At 42.1% G+C, this 18,210-nt stretch overlaps 1 long non-coding RNA gene across 4 annotated transcripts; it reads left to right on the top strand.

Annotated features, from left to right (window-relative positions):
• The first annotated feature begins 872 nt into the window (after positions 1-872).
• Positions 873-17,936, top strand: LOC139025822 (uncharacterized). 4 transcript variants are annotated; one of them, XR_011477463.1, is made up of 5 exons: positions 881-953; positions 8,522-8,661; positions 9,778-9,891; positions 17,359-17,589; positions 17,745-17,936. It is a non-coding gene; the product is annotated as an uncharacterized lncRNA (long non-coding RNA). The 4 variants fall into 4 exon arrangements; XR_011477462.1 differs by lacking the exons at positions 17,359-17,589; positions 17,745-17,936 and adding an exon at positions 14,418-15,071 and having other exon boundaries at positions 873-953; XR_011477460.1 differs by having other exon boundaries at positions 17,359-17,936.
• The last annotated feature ends 274 nt before the right edge of the window (positions 17,937-18,210 follow it).

Genomic DNA, 18,210 nt, shown 5'->3' with positions numbered 1-18,210 from the left:
GACTAAATAAAGTAGTTCCTCCAGATAATGTTTTACATTGATAGACTAAATAAAGTAGTTCTCTCCAGAGTAATGTTTTACATTGATAGACTAAATAAAGTAGTTCTCTCAAGAATAATGTTTTACATTGATAGACTAAATAAAGTAGTTCTCTCAGAATAGTAATGTTTTACATTGATAGACTAAATAAAGTAGTTCTCTCTAGAATAATGTTTTACATTGATAGAATGAATGCATTAGTAATGTAGTTAACACGGGTAAAGTTGTCTGTTTTGTTTAYGGACACATTAACTCCAGAACAGTGAAATATTGGTCCTGTGCAAAATGTKCAAATGTCATCAGTTTGACCCGTTTTGAGGAAATGAAAAGCTGAGAAAACGATTAACTACGTTTAATCTTGGATGCATATTTTATGTAGTTGAAATACTGTCTGCTTGAATAACAGAATCAAAGATAACACATTACATGCCCATTCCCAAATAAACCATATTTCTCCACCCCTGTTCCCAAAGACAACGTGCATTTGTTGTATCATGCTTAATTCTGCAGGAGGTAATATCACACTACAGCTGTGAGGTTATAGGCCTACAGTCACTATCCCTATTTTAGTTACTATTCCATTTAACCCAAATTAAATGAGGAATAGTCTGTTTATTCATGGACACAGGAATACTCGTGAGCGGGATATCAAAGGTAAACAGTTTATCCCGAATAAAACCTTAAGCGGGATATGAGCTACTATGGTAATACTATGCACATGTAAACGTGGCCACTGTTGAAACAGTCTAGTCTACAGCAGGTGTTTACTGCCATCTAGTGGAATATACCAATTAAACACATTTATGAGGGTGTGGAGACGGCTGAGATGAAACTGAAAGTACATTTGTTGTTTTGTACAGGATCCATTTTCAGACGACAGAGCAGAAAACACTATCTGGAGAGTAGAAAATAAAGTAAGTATTTCTGAACAATTTATTCTAAAGGACAGAGTAAGAGAATGAATATCTGGAATGAGATATTACAAGTTAGTAGAACTGCTACTTGAGTTGAATTGCTGACAAACAGCAGTTTTCAAAGTGGAAACTAATCATTAAGTCCTACGTGTTATCGGTGAAAAGTCTGCTAAAGATGGTAGAGCTGTTAAATTATATGGTTTAATGTTTATCTCAGGGTTTCTTAATATTTTGGTTATTGCCCAGCACTTGCACACCTGATTCAACTAATCATAAAATATTTTATGACAGTTTAATATTTGAGGCATATAAATAAACATTCTCAAATTTAAACATTTTGGGTTTGTAGGCCTGTTTACAATTATATGCCTAGAGTAATTCACATTTTTTTTATGAAAAAACACAACTAAATCTGGTCTCGAGTAAATTATACATTTAGTTAAAATTATATTTTGAAGAATGACTACAAATAATAAAATAAACTGAAGCAAGATTCTAAACAATGTCACTATTTACTGCATGCGACTGACTGTTAGCTCCACCCTCTGGTTACTGTTGTTAGCTTACATAAAGGAGTGACGTCATGACGACAGTTGAAACTGAACATAAAGTATCTTGCAGGGTACAGGTCGTCTCTCTAACTTTTGTTTTATTTACATGAAAAAGGCCTCTTATCGTCCACTCACATAGGCCAAGGCTCCGTTCACTCCCTCCCTCTCTCCTCAGCAGCAGGCGCACGTGGAGTGAGCAGCCTGAACCAGTTTCACCTTTTATTGAGTTGCAATTGGCTGACACAGAAAACAAACTCGCATAGTTTTAAATTCATTCGATTTTTCTTGAAGGTTGGGTGATTTTTTTAAAATTCATTGTTATAACAATAACATTTTCAAACACCCAGCACTATAAACAGATCAGGGGATTTTCTTCCAGCCCTATTTTAAACATATATGTCACACTAATTACAAAATATAAAATGTTTGTGTACTTACCTTGAAAGCAGTCTATGGACCAGCAGACTGCACATCTATGATTTGGTTACCCACTGCCACCAACCATTAATATAACAATTTCCTGTGTAGAACCTTGGTGTAGTGGTAACACTCTCTGGCATGTGTAGAACCTTGGTGTCGTGGTAACACTCTCTGACATGTGTAGAACCTTGTTGTAGTGTAACACTCTCTGGCATGTGTAGAACCTTGGTGTCGTGGTAACACTCTCTGACATGTGTAGAACCTTGTTGTAGTGGTAACACCTCTGACATGTGTAGAACCTTGTTGTAGTGGTAACACTCTCTGACATGTGTAGAACCTTGGTGTAGTGGTAACACTCTCTGACATGTGTAGAACCTTGTTGTAGTGGAACACTCTCTGACATGTGTAGAACCTTGTTAGTTGGTAACACTCTCTGACATGTGTAGAACCTTGGTGTAGTGGTAACACTCTCTGACATGTGTAGAACCTTGGTGTAGTGGTAACACTCTCTGACATGTGTAGAACCTTGGTGTAGTGGTAACACTCTCTGACATGTGTAGAACCTTGTTGTAGTGGTAACACTCTCTGCATGTGTAGAACCTTGTTGTAGTGGTAACACCTCTCTCTGTGTAGAACCTTGGTGTAGTGGTATGATAATATAGATCTGGAGGGATTTTCAATGCACCGGCAGAACAGAGAAGCTACGTCTGGTAATATGAGGGGTGGGGTGTGTGTCTTTTTGTCAATAACAACTGGTGCGCGATGTCTAATATTAAAGAAGTCTCGAGGTATTGCTCGCCTGAGGTAGCGTACCTTAAGATAAGCTGTAGACCACACTATCTAATAAGAGAGTTCTCATCTATATTATTTGTAGCTGTCTATTTACCACCACAGACCGATGCTGGCACTATAAGGCCATAAGCAAACAAGTAAATGCTCACCCAGAAGCGACGCTCGTGGTGGCCGGGAACTTTAATGCAGGGAAATGTAAAGTAGTTTTACCAAATTTTTACCAGCTTGTCACATGTGCAACCAGAGGGGAAAAAAACTCTAGACCAGCTTTACTCCACACACAGAGATGCATACAAAGCTCACCCCCGCCCTCCAATTGGCAAATCTGACCATAATTCTATCCTCCTGATTCCTGCTTACAACAAAAACTAAAGGAGGAAGTACCAGTGACTCGCTCAATACGGAAGTGGTCAGATGACACGGATGCTACACTACAGGACTGTTTTGCAGCACAGACTGGAATATGTTCCGGGATTCATCCAATGGCATTGAGGAATACACCACCTCAGTCATCGGCTTCTTCAATAAGTGCATTGACGACGTCGTCCCCACAGTGACCGTACGTACAGTACATATCCCAACCAGAAGCCATGGATMACAGGCAACATCCGCATCGAGCTAAAGGCTAGAGCTGCCGCTTTCAAGGAGTGGGACACTAATCCGGACGCCTATAAGAAATCCTCAGACGAACCATAAAACAAGCAAAGCGTCAATACAGGATTAAGATTGAATCCTACTACACCTGCTCTGACACTCGTCAGATATGGCAGGGCTTGAAAACTATTACGGACTACAAAGGGAAACCCAGACGCGAGCTACCCAGTGACACAAGCCTACCAGATGAGCTAAATGCCTTTTATGCTCGCTTCTAGGCAAGCAACACTGAAGCATGCACGAGAGCACCAGCTGCTCTGAATGACTGTTTGATAATGCTCTCGGTATCTGATGTGAGCAAGACCTTTAAAGGTCAACATTCACAAAGCCACGGGCCAGATGGATTACCAGGATGTGTACTCTAAGCATGCATGGACCAACTGGCAAGTGTCTTCGCAGACATTTTCAACCTCTCCCTGACGGAGTCTGTAATACCTACATGTTTCAAGCAGACCACCATAGACCCTATGCCCAAGGAAGCGAAGGTAATCTGCCTAAATGATTACCACCCGTAGCACTCACGTCAGTAGCCATGAAGTGCTTTTAAAGGCTGGTCATGGCTAACATACACAGCATCCTCCCGGATACCCTAGACCCACTCCAATTCGCATACCGCCTCAACAGATCCACATATGACACAATCTCAATCGCACGCCACGCTGCCCTTTCCTACCTTCGCCACGAAAGTCAGAAATAGTGATAAAATAAATCACTTACCTTTGAAGATCTTCTTCTGTTGGCACTCCAAAAGGTCCCAGCTACATCACAAATTGTCCTTTTGTTCGATAAAGTCCTTCTTTATATCCCCCAAAACTCTGTTTAGCTGGCGCGCTTCATTCAATAATCCACCGGTTTCCCTCCTTCAAAATGCATACAAAATGAGTCCAAAACGTTACCAATAAACGTCTCCAAACAAGTCAAACAACGTTTATAATCAAACCTCAGGTAACCTAATATATAAATAAACGATACAATTTAAGACGGAGAATCGTTCTTGTCATTACCGGAGATAAACAACAAAGTACACGCATTCACAAGAATGCGTAACAAACACTACAGCTAAAATCGGAGCCACTTAGAAAAACTACAAATTCTAGCAAATCTTTCCAAAAACAAGCCTGAAACTCTTTCTCAAGACTTGACATCTAGTGGAAGACCTAGGAACTGCAGTCTGGGAGYTTTTCCCTTCATATTAAAAATGACAGCCATAGGAATCAATGGTGGGTTGAAGTATTTATTTTTCTGGATTGTTTGTCCTCMGGTTTTCGCCTGCAGTTTCAGTTCTGTTATACTAACAGACATTATTTTAACAGTTTTATAAACTTTACAGTGTTTTCTATCCAAATTATATGCATATCCTAGCTTCTGGGCCTGAGTAACAGGCAGTTTACTTTGGGCACGCTTGTCATCAAGATGCCAAAATACTGCCCCCTAGCCCAAAGAGGTTAAGTTTGCTGACGACACAACAGCGGGAAGCCTGATCACTGACAACGATGAGACAACCTGTAGGGAGGAGGTCAGAGAACTGGCAGTGTGGTGCCAGGACAACAACCTGATCGTGGATTACAGGAAAAGGCAAGCCGAACAGGCCCCCATTAACATCAACGGGGCTGTAGTGGAGCGGGTCGAGAGTTTCAAGATCCTTGGTGTCCACATCACCAACGATCTATCATGGTCCAAACACACCAAGACAGTTGTGAAGAGAGCACGACAAAACGTTTTTCCCCTCAGGAGACTGAAAAGATTTGGCATTGGTCTCCAGATACTCAAAAAGTTCTACAGCTGCACCATCAAGAGCATCCTGACCGGTTGCATTACCYCCTGGTATGGCAACTGCTTGGCATCTGACCGTAAGGCGCTACAGAGGGCAGTGTGTATGGCCCAGTACATCACTGGGGCCAAGCTTCCTGCATTTCAGAACCTATATAATAGGCGGTGTCAGAGGAAAGCCCATAAAATTGTCAGAGACTCCAGTCACCCAAGTCATATACTGTTTTTTCTGCTACCACACGGCAAAAGATACCGGAGTGCCAAGTCTAGGACCAAAAGGCTCCTTAACAGCTTCTACCCCCAAGCCATAGACTGCTGAACAATTAATCAATAGTTCATTAATAGCCAACCGACTATTACATTGACCCTTCCAGGGGTTTTGCCAGTGGGCAATGAKATTCACATAGCTTGGCGTAAGATTTGCTATCTTCAAAAGTTGGCAGCCCTGTTCGCTGCTACTTATATACATTTTTGACATTATGCGAATATTACGGAAAAATGCCGAACTATTGACGAAAGGAGGTAAGGGACTGCATTGGACATGGTGTGAATGGTTTTGTGTGTCAAAATCGTAATCCTTATTTTTTAAATCAAATTCGGACAAAAAAATCGCTACGTCAAAACGGACTCGTTTCGTGGAATGACCCCGGCTGTGTGGCAAACAGGTTGCTGGAGTAGACAGCGCCCAAGACAAACTATTATAAACGTGAGTCTGTTGTTAGCTCTATATAGGACGCCACGTATAGGTGACTTCAAATCGGAGCCACAACTCGGCTGTGTGGCGACCAGGTTGCTGGGTAGGCACCCAAGACGTACTATTATAAACTCAGCAAAAAAAGAACCGTCCTCTCACTGTCAAATGCACTATTTTCAGCAAACTTAACATGTGTAAATATTTGAATGAACATAAGATTCAACAACTGAGACATAAACTGAACAAGTTCCACAGACATTTGACTAACAGAAATGGAATAATGTGTCCCTGAACAAAGGGAGGGGGGGTCAAAAGTAACAGTCAGTATCTGGTGTGGCCACCAGCGGCATTAAGTACTGCAGTGCATCTCCTCCTCATGGACTGTACCAGATTTGCCAGTTCTTGCTGTGAGATGTTACCCCACTCTTCCACCAAGGTTCCCGGACATTTCTGGGGGGAATGGGCCTAGCCCTCATCCTCCGATCCAACAGGTCCCAGACGTGCTCAATGGGATTGAGATCCGGGCTCTTCGCTGGCCATGGCAGAACACTGACATTCCTGTCTTGCAGGAAATCACACACAGAACGAGCAGTATGGCTGGTGGCATTGTCATGCTGGAGGGTCATGTCAGGATGAGCATGCAGGAAGGTGCCACATGAGGGAGGAGGATGTCTTCCCTGTAACTCACAGCGTTGAGATTGCCTGCAATGACAACAAGCTCAGTCCGATGATGCTGTGACACACTGCCCCAGACCATGACGGACCCTCCACCTCCAAATCGATCCCGCTCCAGAGTACAGGCCTCGGGGTAACGCTCATTCCTTCGGCAATAATGGAATCTGACATCACCCCTGGTGAGACAAAACCGCGACTCGTCAGTGAAGAGCACTTTTTGCCAGTCCTGTCTGGTCCAATGTCCAGCGACGGTGGGTTTGTACCCATATGATGTCTGGTGAGGACCTGCCTTACAACAGGCCTACAAGCCCTCAGTCCAGCCTCTCAGCCTTTTGTGGACAGTCTGAGCACTGATGGAGGGATTGTGCGTTCCTGGTTTAACTCGGGCAGTTGTTGTTGCCATCCTGTACCTGTCCCGCAGGTGTGATGTTCGGATGTACCGATCCTGTGCAGGTGTTATTACACGTGGTCTGCCACTGCGAGGATGATCAGCTGTCCATCCTGTATCCCTGTAGCGCTGTCTTAGGCGTCTCACAGTACGGACATTACAATTTATGGCCCTGGCCACAACTGCAGTCCTCATAACTCTTTGCAGCACGTTCACGTTAAGGCACGTTCACGCAGATGAGCAGGGAACGTGGGCATCTTTTTTTGTGTTTTTCAGAGTCAGTAGAAATGCCTCTTTAGTGTCCTACGTTTTCATAATGTTGACCAAACAAGTCAAACAACGTTTCTAAATAATCTTCAGGTTTTCTAATATCTAAATAAATGATCGTATTTAATACGGAGACTAGTATGTTCAATAGGGAAGATAAATAATGAAGAGTGCGCCCTCATTCACGCACACCAAAAGACTACTTTCCTAATGAGGCTCACCTTGGATAAACTACATTTACTTATTTGTCTTTCAAGAAACAAGCCTGAAACTTTGTAGAAAGACTGTTGATATATTGTGGAAGCCATAGGTACTGCAATCTGGGAGCTATTTTTTTGTATAGCCCATAGGCTTGCATTGAAAAGGCATGAGACCTCCCCCCAAAATTTTCCGGAAGGATTTTCCTCGGGTTTTCGCCTGCCATATCAGTTCTGTTATACCCACAGACATTATTTTAACAGTTTTAGAAACATCAGAGTGTGTTCTATCCAATGTTACCGATTACATGCATATCCTAGCTTCTGGGCCTGAGTAACAGTTTACTTTGGGCACGCCAGACAGGCGGAAATTCAGGATACTGCCCCCTAGCCCTAAGAAYGTTCATTAATTGTTTATGGCTCATTGAAAAAGCATGGGAAACAGTGTTTAAACTCTTTACAATGAAGATCTGTGAAGTTATTTGGATTTTTACGAATTATCTTTGAAAGACAGGGTCCTGAAAAAGGGACGTTTCTTTTTTTGCTAAGTTTAAATGTGAGTGGTCGTTAGCTCTACAGTCGTGGCCAAAAGTTTTGAGAATGACACAAATATTAATTTTCACAAAGTTTGCGGCTTCAGTGTCTTTAGATATTTTTGTCAGATGTTACTATGGCGCAGCGGTCTAAGGTACTACATCTCAGTGCAAGAGGTGTCACTGCAGTCTCTGGTTTGAATCCASGCTGCATCACATCCCGCTGTGATTGGGAGTCCAATAGGGCAGCGCACAATTGGCCCAGCGTCGTCCGAGTTAGGCTGGGGTAGGCTGTCGAACTGACTTGCCTAGTTAAATAAAGTTAAATAAAAAAATGTAAAAAGCCTCCTAGGATGCCCATGTGAAGATGCTAATTTGTTGGACATTCAATAGTCTCAGGCTTGTGATATGGTCCTTTATCTTAGTGACCGACCTGTGGTATACAATTCTAAGGAAAATATGATGGTATACAAGGTTTGAAATGATTGTTTTAGTCAAACATTATACAGTATCTGTTGGTAAATGTTTTTATTTCTAATAGATGTTATGAATAATAGAGAACAATTGATATTCAAGACTATCTTGTAACTGTGTTAACCACAACCAACATGTTGGATCTCTGTTTAGGGCTCAGTGCTCTAAAATGAGTCTCTCTGGGGAGAGAGAGGAGGGGGGCCCTGCCTCTAAAAGGAGTCTCTCTGGAGAGAGAAGAGGGGGCCCTGCCTCTAAAAGGAGTCTCTCAGGGAACATGACACCAAAGCTAAGAGGTAAGATAATAATATTTAAAATGACAAACCAAATATATATTAATGATTAAGTTCCCCAGCTGAGCTCAGAGTAAATAGACTAAATGCTTAATACTGTATAACTACAAACATCATTAAACTTTCTGAATGATCATAATCAACCTTTCAACTCTCCTATTGCTAACACCATATTATTGCATGGTATGTGTTCAATATCTGCTGATTTTAAAAAGGGCTTTAATAATGACTTTGATTGATACTACTACTACTGATGATACTATTACTGCTATTACTACTGTACTCAGCGGTCTTCAACACTAACAGGCTGTATCACAACCGGCTGTTATGGAGTCCCATAGGGTGTGCACAATTGGCCCAGCGTCGTCCGGGTTTAGCCAGTGTAGGCTGTCATTGTAATAAGAAATGTTTTTATAATTAAAAATGTGTTCTTCACTGACTTGCCTCGTTAAATAAAAATCAACAAATACCGCCACTACTACTACTACTACCACCAATCACTACTGCTACCACTACTACTGCCAATAAACTACCGTTGCTGCTCCTACTGATACTACTACTGATACTACTACTACTACTGCTACTACTATTACTGATACTACTACTACTGATACTACTAACTTATACTACTACTACTGCTACTATACTACTACTGATACTAACTACTACTGCTACTACTACTACTACTATTACTACTATACTGCATACTACTACTGATACTACTACACTATACTACGATACTACTACTGATACTACTACTGATACTACTACTGATACTACTACTCAAACTACTACTGCTACTACTACTGATACTGCTACTACTACTGCTACTACTACTACTACTAATACTACTACTACTACTACTACTACTACTACTACTACTGATACTACTACTAGTGATACTACCTACTGATACTACTACGGATACTACTACTGCTACTGATACTACTACTGATACTACTGATATACTACTGATACTCACACTGATGCTACTACTGATACTACTGATACTACTACTGATACCACTACTGATACTACTACTGCTACTACTACTACTATTACTAGGTGGATTCCTCTTGGTTTTTAACTGAGATAAAAAAAAACCTGTATGTTTGCCAGGGTCCAGCAGAAGAGACCAGACTCACCTGAACCCAGCTGTGTGTCCATGAAGAGTGACCGGTCTATGGAGCAGCCAATCACATTCAGAAAAGGAGATTGTTACCACTGATCCGGGTAAGAACTGAAAAATGTGGCAGTGTTTTACATACTACTGCTACTACTACTGCTACTACTGCTGCTACTACTACTACTACTTCTACTACTACCACTACTACTACTACAACTACTACTGCTGCTACTACTACTACTGCTGCTACTGCTACTACTGCTGCTACTACTACTGCTACTACTGCTACTACTACTACTACTGCTGCTACTACTACTGCTACTACTGCTACTACTACTACTAATGCTTCTACTACTGGTACTACTGCTACTACTGCTACTACTACTACTGGTACTAGTGCTACTACTACTACTAATGCTACTACTACTACTACTGCTACTACTACTACTAATGCTATACTACTACTACTACTAATGTATACTAATGCTACTACTACTACTAATGCTATACTACTCTACTACTACTACTAATGCTAATACTAGTACTACTACTACTACTACTAATGCTAATACTAATGCTACTACTACTATACTGCTACTACTACAGTGGTGGAAAAAGTAAATATTTCTTAATAGAAAATGACTCAAGTAAAAGTGAAAGTCACCCAGTAAAATAGCACTTCAGTAAAAGTAAAAAACTATTTGGTTTAAATATACTTAAGTATCAAAAGTAAAAGTGATAAATAATTTCAAATTCCTTATATTAGCAAACCAGACGGCACTATTTTCTTGTTTTTTAAATTTACGGATAGCCAGGGGTTATCTCCAACACTCAGACATAATTTACAAATTAAGCATGTGTGTTTAGAGAGTCCACCAAATCAGAGGCAGTAGGGATGACCAAGGATGTTTTCTGATAAATACATACATTTGATAATTTTCCTGTCCTGCTAAGCATTCAAAATCTCTTTGAGAATGTGGTGAAGTAAAAGTTGTAAAAATATAAATAGTAAAGGGCCTCCCGAGTGGCACAGTGATCTAAGGTACTGCATCGCTGTTGCTCACTGTGCCACTAGAGGTCCTGGTTCGAGTCCAAGTTCTGTCGCAGCCGCTGCGACCAGGAGACCCATGGGGCGGGCACAACTGGCCTAGCGTCGTCCGGGTTAGGGGAGGGTTTGGCCCGGCGCTCTAGCGACTCCTGTGGCGGGCAGGGCGCATGACAGCTGACACGGTCGGCAGGTGTACGGTGTTTCCTGACTTGGTGTGGTTGGCTTATAGTTTAAGTGGGCATTGTGTCAAGAAGCAGTGCGGCTTGGTTGGGTCGTGTTTCGGAGGACGCATAGCTCTCGACCTTCACCTCTTCCGAGTCCATACGGGAGTTGCAGCGATGAGACAAGACTGTAACTACCAAATTGGGGAGAAAAAGGGGTAAAAGTTTAAAAAAAATACATCATATATATATTATATATATATATGAATAGTAAAAAAAGTACAGATAACCCAAAAAACAACTTAAGTAGAACTTAAATATTTTTACTTAAATACTTTACACCACTGACTACTACTGCTACTACTACTGCTACTGCTACTGCTACTACTACAGCTACTGCTACTATTACTGCTACCACCACCGACACCACGACTACCACCACTAGCACGAATAACCCCACCTCTACTACTACTACTACGACTACCACCTCTACTACTACTACCACCATCACCACGACTACCACCACCACTACTACTACACACTACTTACTACTACCACACTACTTCTACTACTACCACCACTACTTCTACACTGCCACCACCACCACTACTATACTACCACCACCACGACTACCACTACTATTACCACCACTACTACTACTACTACTACACTACCACCACCACCACCACCACAACTACCACCACCACTACTACTACTACTACCACTACCACACTACCACCTACCACTACCAGCACCACTACTGCTACTACTATCACCACCACTACTACTGCCCTACTATCACCACCACCACACCAACAATACCACCACCACTACTACTACTACTACCACTACCACTACCACCACCACTATGCTACTACTATCACCACCACTACTACTCCACTACTATCACCACCACCACCACAACTACCACCACCACACACTACTACTACTACTACCACACCACCACTACTACACCACACCACCACACTACCACCACTACCACTACACTACTACTACTACTACTACCACCACCACCACCACCACGACTATCACCACTACCACAACTACCACCACAACTACTACTACCACCACCAACACCACCACGAATCCACCCACTACTATTACTACTACCACCACCACCACCACCACTACCACCACTATTACTACTACCACCACCACGACTACCACCACCACTACTATTACTACTACCACCACCACCACCACTACTATTACTACTACCACCACAACTACCACCACCACTACTATTACTACTACCACCACCACACCACTACTACCACCATACCCACCACCACCACCACTACTACCACCACTACCACACCACCACCACCACCACCACGACTACCACTACTACTACTACCAGGGAGGTTTTCCAATGCCTTGCAAAGAAGGGCATCTGTTGGTAGATTGTAAAAAAAAATATTTTAAAAAAACAGACATTGAATTTCTCTTTTGAGCATGGTGAAGTTATTAATGACACTATGGATGGTTTATCAATACACCCACTCACTACAAAGATATAGGAGTCCTTCCTAACTCAGCTTCCAGAGAGGAAAGGAACCGCTMAGCGATTTCACCATGAGGCCGATGGTGACTTTAAAACAGCTAGAGTTTAATGGCAGTGATAGGAGAAAACTGAGGATTGATCAATAACATTGTAGGTACTCCACAATGCTAACCTAAATGACAGAGAGATAAGAAGTACGCCTGTACAGCAGGGTTTCTTAAACTATGGGCCGGGACCCAAAGTGGGCCCTGGGCATGTGAGAGGTGGGTCGCGAGTTATGAGAATACATCTACACTAACACAATATTTCTTCTTGATTTGGGTCATTGGAGGAAGAGTTGGATCATGGGAAGATGGTACGTTTCTAATTTGTGTCTTGAGCTGAAAAGGTTTAAGAACCCCTGCTGTACAGAATGAAACTTTTCCAACACGTTCATCCTGTTTGCAACAAGGCACTAAAGTAATACTGCAAACCAATGTGGCAAAGCAATTCACTTTTTGTCCTGAATCCAAACTGTTATGTTTGTGCCAAATTCAATACAACACATTATTGAGTGCCACTCTCCATGTTTTCAAGCATACTGGTGGCTACATCATGTTATGGGTATGCTTATAATTGTTAAGGACAGGGGAGTTTTTTCAGGCTAAAAATTWAAAATCCTAGAGGAAAACCTGRTTCAGTCTGCTTTCCACCAGACACTGGGAGATGAATTCACCTTTCATCAGGACAATAACCTAAAACWTGAAGATTTTTTAAAAGAATAATGGGCAAATGTTGCACAATCCAGCTGTGGAAAGTTCTTAGAGACTTACCCAGAAAGACTCACATCTGTAATCGCTGCCAAGGATGCAGTGTTAAAGCCTGAGTACTTAAATACAGCCTGAGTATCAAATCAAATCAAATGTATTCATATAGCCCTTCTTACATCAGCTGATATCTCAAAGTGCTGTACAGAAACCCAGGCTAAACCCCAACAGCAAGTAATACAAGTGTAGAAGCACGGTACTTTTTGAGTACTTTCTGAAGGCACTGTATACCACTACTACTACTACCACCACTACTACTACTACCAATTCATTTACATTTACATTTTAGTCATTAGCAGACGCTCTTATCCAGGCGACTTACAGTAGAGTGCATACATTTTATTACATTTTTACATACTGAGACAAGGATATCCCTACCGGCCAAGAGCAGATGCTCTTATCCAGAGCAACTTACAGTAGAGTGCATACATTTTTTTATTACATTTTTACATACTGAGACAAGGACCGGCCAAACCTCCCTACCGGCCAAACCCTCCCTACCGGCCAAACCTCCCTAACCCGGACGACCGCTATGCCAATTGTGCGTCGCCCCACGGATCTCCCGGTTGCGGCCGGCTGCGACAGAACCTGGGCGCGAACCCAGAGACTCTGGTGGCGCAGCTAGCACTGCCCTAGACCACTGCGCACCCGGGAGACAATTCCTACTATACTACTACTACTACTTACCACCACTACTACTACTACTACAATTCCTACTACTACTACTACTACTACTACCACACTACTTCCTACTACTACTACTTGATGGATTCCTCTCACAGATATTGATTTACAACTGATATTGATTATACAACTGATCCATGTTGTAACAGTATAACTTTAGTACGTCCCCTCGCCCCGACACGGGCGCGAACCAGGGACCCTCTGCACCAATCAACAACAGTCGCCACGAAGCGTCGTTACCCATCGCTCCACAAAAGCCGCGGCCCTTGCAGAGCAAGGGGCAACCCTACTTAAGTCTCAGAGCAAGTGACGTAACTGATTGAAATGCTAGTAGCGCGTACCCGCTAACTAGCTAGCCATTTCACATCCGTTACACTCACCCCCCTTTCAACCTCCTCCTTTTCCGCAGCAACCAGTGATCCGGGTCAACAGCATCAATGTAACAGTATAACTTTACGTCGTCCCCTCGCCCCGACACGGGCGAAACCAGGGACCCTCTGCACACATCAACGGTCGCCCACGAAGCATCGTTACCCATCACTCCACAAAGGCCCGCGGCCCTTGCAGAGCAAGGGGCAACCCTACTTAAGTCTCAGAGCAAGTGACGTAATGATTGAAATGCTAGTAGCGCGTACCCGCTAACTAGCTAGCCATTTCACATCCGTTAACACTGGTAAGAACTGAAAAGTCAAGATTGTCATTTATCATGAAGATATTTCATGGATTAACAAACCCATCTACAAATCAATCTAGTTTTTGTTCCATTCTGATCATTAAAACATTCATGGTGTTACTGGAGGTACATCTACTGTAAATGTCAAGGTCCTGATTCATACTGTATGACTCCAAACATCACTAAGGTCCTGATTCATACTGTATGACTCTAAACATCACTAAGGTCCTGATTCATACTGTATGACTACAAACATCACTAAGGTCCTGATTCACACTGTATGACTACAAACATCACTAAGGTCCTGATTAATACTGTATGACTCTAAACATCACTAAGGTCCTGATTCATACTGTATGACTCTAAACATCACTAAGGTCCTGATTCATACTGTATGACTCCAAACATCACTAAGGTCTGATTCATACTGTATGACTCAAACATCACCAAGGTCCTGATTCATACTGTAATGACTCCAAAACACTAAGGTCCTGATTCATACTGTATGACTCCAAACATCACAGGTCCTGATTCATACTGTATGACTCCAAACATCACTAAGGTCCTGATTCACACTGTATGACTCCAAACATCACTAAGGTCCTGATTCACACTGTATGACTCCAAACATCACTAAGGTCTGATTCATACTGTATGACTCCAAACATCACTAAGGTCCTGATTCATACTGTATGACTCCAAACATCACTAAGGTCCTGATTCATTACTGTATGACTCCAAACATCACTAAGGTCCTGATTCATACTGTATGACTCCAAACATCACTAAGTCCTGATTAATACTGTATGACTCAAACATCACTGAAGGTCCTGATTCATACTGTATGACTCTAAACATCACTAAGGTCCTGATTCATACTGTATGACTCTAAACATCACAAGGTCTGATTCATCTGTATGACTCCAAACATCATTAAGGTCCTGATTCATACTGTATGACTCCAAACATCATTAAGTCCTGATTCATACTGTATGACTCCAAACATCCTAAGGTCCTGATTCATACTGTATGACTCTAAACATCACTAAGGTCCTGATTCATACTGTATGACTCCAAACATCATTAAGGTCCTGATTCATACTGTATGACTCCAAACATCACTAAGGTCCTGATTCATACTGTATGACTCTAAACATCACTAAGGTCCTGATCATACTGTATGACTCTAAACATCACTAAGGTCCTGATTCACACTGTATGACTCTAAACATCACTAAGGTCCTGATTCATACTGTATGACTCTAAACATCACTAAGGTCCTGATTAATACTGTATAACTACAAACATCACTAAGGTCCTGATTAATACTGTATGACTCTAAACATCACTAAGGTCCTGATTAATACTGTATGACTCTAAACATCACTCAACTTCTTATATTCTTCCAGAGGATCAGTATTACTGTCTGGTCCTGTTGTCTGTCTGTCTGTCTGTCTGTCTGTCTGTCTGTCTGTCTGTCTGTCTGTCTGTCTGTCTTGTCTGTCTGTCTGTCTGTCTGTCTGTCTGTCTGTCTGTCTGTCTGTCTGTCTGTCTGCTGCCAAAGGATCAGTATTAAGATTGCAAGTCTCTCTCTTTTTTCTCTGTAGTGGATGGTCTACTTCTGTTAGAGGATCAGTCTCTCTCTCCTTTATCTCTGTAGTGGATGGTCTACTCTGTTAGAGTCAGTATCTCTCTCTCTTTATCTCTGTAGTGGATGTTCTACTCTGTTAGAGGATCAGTATCTCTCTCTCCTTTATCTCTGTAGTGGATGTTCTCTCTGTTAGAGATCAGTATCTCTCTCTCCTTTATCTCTGTAGTGGATGTTCTACTCTGTTAGAGATCAGTATCTCTCTCTCCTTTATCTCTGTAGTGGATGGTCTACTCTGTTCGAGGATCAGTATCTCTCTCTCCTTTATCTCTGTAGTGGATGGTCTACTCTGTTAGAGGATCAGTATCTCTCTCTCTCTTTATCTCTGTAGTGGATGGTCTACTCTGTTAGAGGATCAGTATCTCTCTCTCTCCTTTATCTCTGTAGTGGATGGTCTACTCTGTTAGAGGATCAGTATCTCTCTCTCCTTTATCTCTGTAGTGGATGGGTCTACTCTGTTAGAGGATCAGTATCTCTCTCTCTCTTTATCTCTGTAGTGGATGGTCTACTCTGTTAGAGGATCAGTATCTCTCTCTCTCCTTTATCTCTGTAGTGGATGGTCTACTCTGTTAGAGGATCAGTATCTCTCTCTCTTTATCTCTGTAGTGGATGGTCTATCTGTTAGAGGATCAGTATCTCTCTCTCCTTTTTATCTCTGTAGTGGATGGTCTACTCTGTTAGAGGATCAGTATCTCTCTCTCTCCTTTATCTCTGTAGTGGATGGTCTACTCTGTTAGAGGATCAGTATCTCTCTCTCTCTTTATCTCTGTAGTGGATGTTCTACTCTGTTAGAGGATCAGTATCTTCTCTCTCTTTATCTCTCTGTAGTGGATGGTCTACTCTGTTAGAGGATCAGTATCTCTCTCTCTTTTCTCTGTATGGATGGTCTACTCTGTTAGAGGATCAGTATCTCTCTCTCCTTTACCTCTGTAGTGGATGGTCTACTCTGTTAGAGGTTCAGTATTAATATCTACATTATTTGAGAAATAGCAGTGAAGGATGTCTTTATTTTTAATAATGTTCTTTCAGCTCTCTGCCAGAGGATCAGTCCAGGTGTGCAGTGTGTGAGCAGGTGCAGAGGGATCCAGTCTCTATCACCTGTGGACACAGGTTCTGCAGACAGTGCATCACCAGATACTGGGAGAAACCTGCTCCTTCAGGAGACTATGATGCTGTCCTCAGTGTAGAAAGAGATCCAGAAACACGTCCTGTACTACAGCACCTGAGTGAACCCAATGATGCAAGAGGCTTCTGAAAACAGTAATACCACTTAGAGACAAGTCAATACTCAATATGATTTAATGTAGTTAACTTACAATAATAGAGATAATATAAGTTACTGTAGTTGTGAAGGCCCACTTTTCATCCTGTCAATGAATGTGTCTGATACACGTCCTTTTACACTTCCCTTGTAGTGGATGACAGCCTGGAGAGACATAGTAAACCACAAAAGACAGTCTGACAAGGAGGTATGAATGTGTGATAGAAGGTATGGAAAAAAGCAGGGAACAACCCCCCTCAACAGGATTTACACAGAGCTCTACATCACAGAAAGGAGAGGTGAAGGGTTAACAATGAACATGAGGTGTGGCAGCTAGAGACAGCATCCAGGAACCAACCTCACATGACAAGCCAATCCACTGCAATGACATCTTTAAACCCTTACCTGGCCAAGAGAGAAGCATCAGAACCGTGGCTGACCGAAGGGCGTCGCTGGCATCGGAAAAACTGTTCTGTGCAGAAGTTCATCCTAGACTGGGCTGAAGGGAAGGCAAACCAAGATGTCAATATCAATATTTCTGCTTCCTTTCGGAGCTGAACTTGATCAAAGATCTCCAGTACAGTCTTCTCAGACTTTTAAATGTGTTCCACAGAACTAGA

The sequence above is a fragment of the Salvelinus sp. IW2-2015 genome, unplaced genomic scaffold, assembly GCF_002910315.2.
Source record: "Salvelinus sp. IW2-2015 unplaced genomic scaffold, ASM291031v2 Un_scaffold3344, whole genome shotgun sequence".
NCBI lineage: Eukaryota > Metazoa > Chordata > Actinopteri > Salmoniformes > Salmonidae > Salvelinus > Salvelinus sp. IW2-2015.
The sequence above is the reverse complement of the archived record's forward strand: the minus strand, read 5'-3'. Positions and strand labels throughout refer to the sequence as shown.